Genomic DNA, 9,406 nt, shown 5'->3' with positions numbered 1-9,406 from the left:
ATATCACTTCAAATAACGGTTATTTACTTCTGAGCACAGAGATTGTAAAAAACCTTTAAATTACGAACATAATATAATACAGATTAATCAAACAAAAGTATTAGAAACATATAAGGTCTTTATGAAATACGAAAACAAGTTTAATAACGTACCAGATATTGACTTAGCACTAAAACAACTGAAACAGGAAATCGAGGGAATTATTTCTACACAAAGATAAAAACGAGGATTAATTAATATTGTAGGAAATGCTTATAAATACTTATTTGGAACATCAACAGAAGACGATAAAAAATAATTAAGTAAACTGATAGCCAGATAAGGATTTATCCATTGGCGATTAAATTAATAAATAAATAATTGAGCTTGAAATCATTATATGTAGCTTCAATGTTTTTAAACATATACGCAAGTAAATGATAATTTTAATGTTTTCAAGAACATTTAATTTTTGCAATATGTGCAAGGGTATAAGTAGCCAGACACTTTTATTTTAGTTCATATACCAACTTTAGTTAAAGAAACCCAAAAGTATAGAATTATAAAATACACAGATAATAACACAAATTGACATAAATGATAACTTTAAATATTTTGTAACTGATAAAAACAGTGTTTTTTATTTAAAAAATACATCAAGTTAAATTAAAAATATATTAGGCCAAAAATGTATAATCACTGATCAATGTATCTCTCAAATTTTTACTAACCAATTGGATAATTGTCAACACACATTTGTATCAGAGAGGGAATCTATGAAATATATTGAACATAACATCATTGTAACATATACATAATTTAAGCAAAACACATATTCAAAAAGAATGCGAAATATTCAACAAAATAATACGGGGAAAGAACATAATAAAATTATGTCAATGCACTTTAGAAGTAAGAAACATAAAATGTACTACTTCAAAGATTATTAACGAATATAAAATTAAATTATCTAGCACGAATGATAATTTTACATTCGAATGATAATTTTACATGAACCGATACGACTTGATTGAATTGAATTGATTGATAGTTGTTTTCAATGTTAGTGCGTAAGAATAATGTTAAATATATAAGTAGCCAGTTAAGGAATGAAAACCGTTGGCGAAATAAGTAAATAAATAAGTTATCAAGAAAAACAAGAAACAAAAAATAAGTTTTTGTTAAATTAAACAAGGATATTGAATGTTCTAAAGGAGGGGCGAGTGAAGTGTTTCCAAATACTCTAGACATCAAGCCTAACACCCAGCCTGTATAACCAGTGTTGAGACAGGTACCATTTTTTTTTACCTAGGTAAGATAAAAGGTAGTTGCAAATATTTGTACCTTGGTAAGGTAAAAGGTATGCAATTTCTTCTGTACCTAGGTAAAGGTAAAAGGTAAAAAATACAACTTAAAAATTTTTTAAATTTGAAATTTTTATTATCAGTTTCTTTTTCTGAGATACAAAGATATAAACATAAGTCACATTGGTTTCTTTTTTTGAGATCACCGGAAATTTTCACTTCTATTTTTGAATTTTTCGCTTTCAAAGCTTCATACGAAGAATAACTGTTCGGGTGAACCCTCTGAAAAAAAAGTTTCATAATGTTTTAATGTCTTCATTATACTTCTTTAATTTAAACATTATTATGTGCTTAGTCATACATATATTTATAAAAATGTGGTTTAATAAAAAAAAATAGTTTTACATTTTTTGGTGGAAAATAAAAAATAAAAATAAAGAATGACCACCCCATCAATGTCCATAAAATTATGACCATATGTATGTATTTATGTATCCGTCAATTTCTTATTAAAATGCACTTTTAGATTATTTAAACTTATGGAAAATAATTTTCGCGCGAAAAAATGCATGTGCATAGATATGCACATTTACATTTAAACATACACTCCAATAAGCACATATTCATACATATATGATGCATACATAAATATGTGCTTGTTCACATACTCAAATAATTCGAAGGTGCATTAAAAAAAATTGCGGGAATCGTGCTGCTTCATGCTATGATTGTTTAAATGTTTTAATGAAATAGGCACAATCTATACATAAATACATACATATGGTCATATTCACATTGATGACTGCACCACATAAATGTATGAATAAGCACATATGTATATACATATGTTTAAAAGCACATGTGCATGTCTACGCACATGCATTTTTTCGCGCGAAAATTAATTTATCAATTCACTTCACAGTTCACTTACCTTCAGATGTTTATGCAAGTTGCCGGTTGACTTTTCATCAAATTTGATAGTTTTGTTCACACACAGTTTGCACTTCCCGTCCGGTAAAAAGAAAGTAGCATTTAAAATTAATGGTAGCTCCTTTTTTCTGCGTCTTCTTTGCTCATTTTAAGATTTGTTGTGACGTTTTCTAGGAACCAATGTCATCGACAAAAGTGCACTGTTTAGGTAGCAACGGCATTGCTAATTTAGTATTATACCAAATTCCAACGAAAAATATTTTTGCATTCTTACCATAAAGACCTCTGTGAGTAAGTGGTGGAACTATCATATTTCTAAGTTTTCGATTGCATTGCTGTGAAGCAGGGCTATTTCTAATATGCACAATATTTACATACACGTATGGAAGTACCTAAATACCTTACATAGCTAAAACTTAAGGTAAACGAAAATTCGTACCTAGGTAAGGTAAAAGGTAGCCAAATATTTTTTTACCTAGGTAAGGTAACAGATACCGAAAAAAATTACCTAGGTACATACCTAGGTACAAGTACCTAGATACACCCCAACACTGTGTATAACCCGAGATACCCATTACTTCATTTGTCAATAAGAACATTCCAGAGCCTACTATAGTAGTTATTCAGATTAATCAGACATAACATTAGAAATAAATTCCCACGCCAGTTATCAACAGTCCCCTTATTATAAACATTTCACACATTTCGACTCTACTAGTGATGCTGATCAAGAATATATATACTTTATAGGGTCGGAGATGTCTCCTTCATTACGTTGCAAACTTCTGACTGAAATTATAATACCCTCTGCAAGGGTATAAAAATTATAACTTTGCTGCTTTTTAATTTTCTTTTTAGTCTTCGACATATAGTAATGGTTAAATATTTCAGAACTACGGTTTAAATTTCATTAAAATCGGACGACTATATCATATAGCTCACATAGGAACAATCAGAAAAAAAATAGAAAAAAAATTATAACTTTGCTGTTTTTTCAATTTTTCTATTAGTTCTTCGACACATAGTAACTATTTCAGAATTACGGTTTAAGTTTCATCAAAATCGGAGAACTATATCATATAGCTCACATAGGAACAATCAGAAAAAAAAATAGAAAAAAATTATAACTTTGCTGTTTTTCAATTTTTCTATTAGTTCTTCGACACATAGTAACTATTTCAGAATTACGGTTTAAATCTCATCAAAATCGGAGGACTATATCTATAGCTCAAATAGGAACAATCAGAAAAAAAATAGAAAAAAAATTATAACTTAGCTGTTTTTCAATTTTTCTATTAGTTCTTCGACACATAGTAATGGTTAAATATTTCAGAACTACGATTTAAATTTTATCAAAATCGGACGACTTATCATATAGCTCCCATAGAAATAATAAAAATATATAAAATAACTATCTAATAATTGAGCTGCAAATCATCATTACTTCAATGCTTTTAGACATATGTATACGCAAATAAATCATAATTTTAATGTTTTCAAAAATATTTAATTCTTGCAATAGCTGCAATGGTATGTGAACTTCGGCTTGCCATATACAGACAATACATGAATTATTCTCAAAACACAAATAAGTAATGATTTTAAAATGGACATGTGATTAGGATTCATCAATAAAATCAATAAATCATCGGCAAAAAAACAATCGGCGTACTGAAGAAAGCCTGATGAAAAATAAAACACGTATACTTTGCAGTTGCGATTTCAGACTGATTTTATATTTTTAAATTGTCTGAAATGAAACCTAAGCTCTGTCGCAGCAGAGCAACTAAAATTATTTGAAAATTTACAAGTTGCGGAATCAATCGGCCAGTGCCATTCTTGCCGACGCAGCGGCTGGTTTGCATCCGCCACGAGCATCCGCACGATGCATTCGTAGCTAGTTGTTGGTGTTGACGCGCTGATCAATTTATTTAATCCGCACTCTGTCGGTTGTTGGTTGTTGATGATTTTCCCATGCAATTCGATTGCTCTCGGTTCTCCTTCACCGCTGTCTCTTGGCAGTAGAAAATGTCCTCTTCTCTTTTAGCTTGCTCCCTGTCGTAAGCAACATACTCTAGTGTGTTTATGTAGTTAGTTCCACTGATCGGCAATGGTAACGGGAAATGGGAAAACGTATAACAAGTTTAAGAAACAATTGAAACTTTAATACTAAAAACTATTTCATCGTTCTTTTAAAACGCTTGTAAGTATATTAAATCATAGATGTGTTCTATTGATTGTATGGTAACAGATTCGTTCTTATATGTATGTGATATAGTTTCAAGTTCCTCTTTTGATAAAATAAATTTGGAAAATATGTTAATTCTTTCTAAAATGTCATTAACGTGTTGGAAAAGTACATACTTTTTCTGAGTAAAAATATACAATTTTTTAAATTTTTTGTTATATTATTAAAGGTTTAAGTGCTAGAAAGTAAGAAATTACATTAAAATAAAGCCTATTGAATATAGTACTTCCTGTAAAAGAAATGAATTTTCTATGTATTTTTTTAACACAATTTTTTTAAACACAAACCGGCAGAAAATGTTTTTACGCATAGTTATTCTGGCAAGTGTATTTGCATTCTTGGTTAACAAAGGTTCCCGAGGAACGTTACTGAGTTCATTCTAACAGTATAAATGGAATGGAAGCCGAGCGTTTCCGAAGTTGAAACTACCTCCCAATGGAACGTATTAAAATTCGTTCTGGATCGGTTCTAAAAGAAGGCTTGCTTCATGTCCCGTATCGAACAAATAGGAAAGAGAGCTTTCAGGGATCTGGAATGCGTTTTTCGCAAGCAAAGGAAGCGTGAAAGAACACATCTTGAAAGCGTGTTATGTCCGACTGGGTATCCATAGAACAGCAAACCCTTATGTACACACACCTACACAAAGAACGGTCCAAAGTACAATTACGAAAGCCACTCAATAAACATTAAAGTCACTTGTAGATGTTGTAGGAGCTATGGAGCGAGCTCAGTTTGAGACTTTTAACTATCAGGTCGGTGTTCTTCCAAACATAAAACCAAATTGTATCGGTTTAAATTAAATAATGTTTTTTTTTTATAAAAAACTTACGATACGAACACAGCCGGAAGGATTTCAAGTGAAGAAATTAACGTCGGCTTAAACTAGTCTTAGGGACTTTACTATACAACTAGTACATCCTGACTGGTAAGACTAAACACACAAATGAAAAAATGAAATGAAATGAAAAAATGTATGTGCAAATCGTCGTGAACAAACAATTGAAATTCCAATTCGGTCAATCTCACTTTGAAAAAGTGAAATATTGTAAAGTTATTTAAAACCAAAATAAAATTCAATTCTGTCAATCTCGCTTCTAAAAATTATTAAAAGTGAAATATTAAAAAAAGTATCAGTATCAGTAAGATCGTAGACAAATTACGACGAAAATCTGAAAATATGATTAATTTAATCTGAAAATATTATTAATAAATTATAATTAGAGACAGATCCAACTGATAGATCACTTTATACAGCATCATCAAATAAGACAATAAGAAGATGTATAGAAAGAAACTTCCTGATAAATTATTTAATGCATCGGCAATTGTATTACGATATTGGGATGCAGATCTTTTTGAGAGCTATTAACCTGTGCGTCATGATAGTCGCAGGAATTCGGAAAATACCCATCAGAACTATTATTATCAAAAGGAATAATTCTAACTATTACCCAAAACACAGTAATAATTATAACAGTCATTCAAATCCAAATTATAAATAATTTAACTGCTTCTCAGTACTCAATAAATCAGAATTGTAATTATCAAGAATTTAGAAATTCCCTAGCCCAAGGCAGAGCTCAAAACTTGTTAAATTACCAAGCATCAACGTCCAATAATTCTCCAAATACACATATAAGAGACAAAGAGAAAGCGATAGCACACAGAAAGGATGGATGTAAATTTTCATTAAACAGCCTCGAAGCCAGAAAATTCTACCCTTATGTTAGAGTTAGTTATAAAAGGAAAACTTCTTAAAGCCATGGTAGGCACAAGTTCGTCTATCAATAATATAAGCGAATATTTTGAGGATCTTGAAACTAACAAGGAAAAATTGAAAGTCTATACAATAAACGGATCATTAGAATTAAACGAGAGTGTAATGATAAAACCAAGAAAAATTAGAACAAAAAATTTATTTACTTCAATTTTTAAATAAGTATGATGTTCTAATAGAAACGGAATATTTAAAAGGATGTATAGCTAAAACAAACTTCGAAGATGGGACAGTAACTTTAGGTAAAGATAAGTTAAATGTCATGTATTTATTTATTCGTTTTGCATCCTAGCACTAACAGTAATAAAACTTTTAGTTTGATGTGCCACTTACAATATTCTTATTCTAAATTGCAATTTCTTTGAATATAATATTAATTTAGATTTAAATTTGCGTTAAAATTGTATAGATATTTTTTCCATTCTATAATTTTGTGGATAATTTTGTGGAGCATTGTCAGAGTTCTGCGCTTTTTTCAGATTTAAAATCCAAATTATAAATTTTATTTGCGTATTCAGAAAATTGGTTACGGGGCTTAACTTAAATGCATATCGTGCGATGTTATTAAATGCTACATTCATTTTTCTAAAGAGTCAGATAATAATAATATTTCAGGCGAAAGATACTGCTGGCTAAAATTGAGTTGTCTTAAAATCCGTACGTTTTCCCTACTGCTCTGTTTATGTGGTCGTTCCAGGTTAGAATTTTGTTGAATGTGAAGCCCAGGTTAGTTACGTTGTCGACAAAGGGAAGTGTCTTGTGTTCAATCCGAACAGGTTGTAAATTCTCTGTTTTAATTTTCTTCTTGTAAATCATTATGCATTTTGACTTTTTGGGGATTAAGACTGCAGAGAATCGTGTGGTTAACATTATCAAACGCTTTGCTAATGTGTGTAGCCTGGCTGTTATCAAGGTTTTTCCTGATATCCTCTGAAATCTTTATTATGGCTGTTGTGCTTTTGAAGGGGCGAAAAGCAGATTGTAAATTGTACATACAATTGATTTGCTGGATAAATTGTTTTATCTGGGATGCAAATATTTGCTCAAAGGCTTTAGAGATATGGAAGAATTGCTATAGGCCTATATTCAATCATTCCCTTAGGTGTTGGAACTATTTTCGTAATTTTCCATAGTTCTGGGAAGGTTAAAAATGTAACTGCAGAGATAAATATATGTGTTATTAGTGGTAATATCTGAGGCAGTAGAATTTTTACAAATTTTGGATTGATTTCGTCCAAGCCTGCGGCGTTAGATTCCATTTTTAATATTGCCTCAAGGATATAACATTAAGTAACACACATAACACACATATTATCAGAGTTGTCCAAAGTAGTCATATTCAGGTATGAGTTAGAGACTTATTCAGGTACTGGGACATTAACAAAGATATTATTGAGGCGGTCGATATCAATGTATGGTTGATAGGTGATGGGTTTTCTCCATATTTCTATTTCAAGACTGACCAAGTTTGCTTGGTATTAACAAAGAAGGCGAAAATTTGTCTTTCATAAGTACAATTAAACAAAGTATTCAAACCAAACATATGACGAGGAAGTTGACAAACATGTGAAGGATATGATGGAACAGAAATAATTCGTAAGTCGAAATCTCCTTACTGTTCACCCATCTGGATGGTTGAATAAAATATAGAGTAGTAATACACTACCAAAGTTTGAACGAGTTTGATCTAGCAAAAGGCTTCCATCAAATTCAAATGGATTCAATCGCTGAAACAGCATTCTCAACAAAAACTGGCCATTACGAGCATACATGAATGCCAACCGGACTCAAAAATGCTCCCGCTACTTTCCAAAGAGGCATGAACCATTATTATTTAGAAGAACTATTTATAAAGATTGTTTTATTTATTTAGATGATATTATAATTTTATTCCACTTCATTGAAGGAACATATTTTATTACTTAGGAAAGTTTTTGAAAAGTTACGCGACGCAAATTTAAAATTACAATTGGACAAATGTCAAATCTTAAAAAAGGAACAGAATTTTTAGGTCATGTAGTTACTACCACAGGTATAAAACCAAACCCAAAACCAACAACCCTAAAGGAAATAAAACCGTTTTTAGAACTATGAGGATTTTATAGGAAAGTTATACCAAATTTTGGAAATGTAGTTAAACCTATGACCATGAACTTAAAGAAAGGTGCCACGCTTAAAATTAAAGAAAAAACATACGTAGAAGCATTCGAAAAAATTAAAGACTTAATTACTTCATACCCAGACCTTTCGAAACCTTAAAAAGAAAAAAATATATTTCTATATATTTCCAAAAAACAGTGTAGAAGCAACAGTACATAATGCACATGAAAATAATCAAAATTTGATTTTAATAACAGAAACCCCAATTAATTATTTGTCTCGGCAAATTGAATTTATAAATAAAAATATTTAATGAAAAGAAATTAAAATGGGACAGAGATCTACTACACCCAGAAATGGAAAAAACTTCTAATTCTTTCAGAGAAGAATATTATTTACCAGATTATCAAAAATTAAACTTAAATTTAATCTTTTTGCATATCGACAATTTGCCGTTATATCCGTAAATTATGCGTGAAAAAAAAAAATTTGACAATCAATTTTTTTAACTATGTTAAAGCGATTTAGTCTCTGATCAGCTTTCGTTGCTCGCAGATGCGTTTTTCATTTCATTATGACTGTTGTCGTTACGCATGTGCAATTTCGCGGTTTTGAGGCGGTTCGTGTATCGAATCACGAATAATTTAGAATTCAGGTGAGATTGGGCTATATATAACTGAGCGCACGCGGGCGTTGGTCCGGCTGCTGCTTGTCGGCAATGAGGGGGTGGTGGTCTTGCTGCAGATTCCATATATGCCTTTTATGATCCTAATACTTATGTTCGCTTAAAAGACAAGCTTACTAAAACCGGAACTAGAGAACTCATACAAAAATAGTGGAGACATTGGTTTCTTTTAGCCCAAATAAAGTCTCAGTTCACCTCCGATGACTGAGGAGGTCTTCTGCCCGCCCTACCTAATTGTTGATGATCCCTTATTAGGCCTAGATACCCATATCTACAGAGGCTTCATGCTAGCTGCGGCAACGGTACTTAAAACATTATAAAAATATTTATTAAAACTAAGACGAAATAATATGAGTTAAAAGATTGATTATGAATATCAAACT

General features: G+C 31.0%; 1 long non-coding RNA gene across 3 annotated transcripts; it reads right to left on the bottom strand.

The window, feature by feature from the left end:
* Nucleotides 1-1,397: 1,397 nt before the first annotated feature.
* LOC108141847 lies at nt 1,398-2,691 on the bottom strand. 3 transcript variants are annotated; one of them, XR_001774269.2, is made up of 3 exons: nt 2,488-2,676; nt 2,215-2,436; nt 1,398-1,565 (listed from the first exon to the last, which is right to left on the bottom strand). It is a non-coding gene; the product is annotated as an uncharacterized LOC108141847 (long non-coding RNA). The 3 variants fall into 3 exon arrangements; XR_001774270.2 differs by having other exon boundaries at nt 2,215-2,413; nt 2,488-2,673; XR_001774266.2 differs by having other exon boundaries at nt 2,215-2,691.
* Nucleotides 2,692-9,406: the final 6,715 nt, after the last annotated feature.

This window comes from Drosophila elegans, unplaced genomic scaffold (assembly GCF_018152505.1).
Source record: "Drosophila elegans isolate 14027-0461.03 unplaced genomic scaffold, ASM1815250v1 contig_411, whole genome shotgun sequence".
Classification (NCBI taxonomy): Eukaryota; Metazoa; Arthropoda; class Insecta; order Diptera; family Drosophilidae; genus Drosophila; species Drosophila elegans.
Note: the sequence above shows the minus strand (reverse complement) of the source record. Positions and strands in the feature narration are given on the sequence as shown.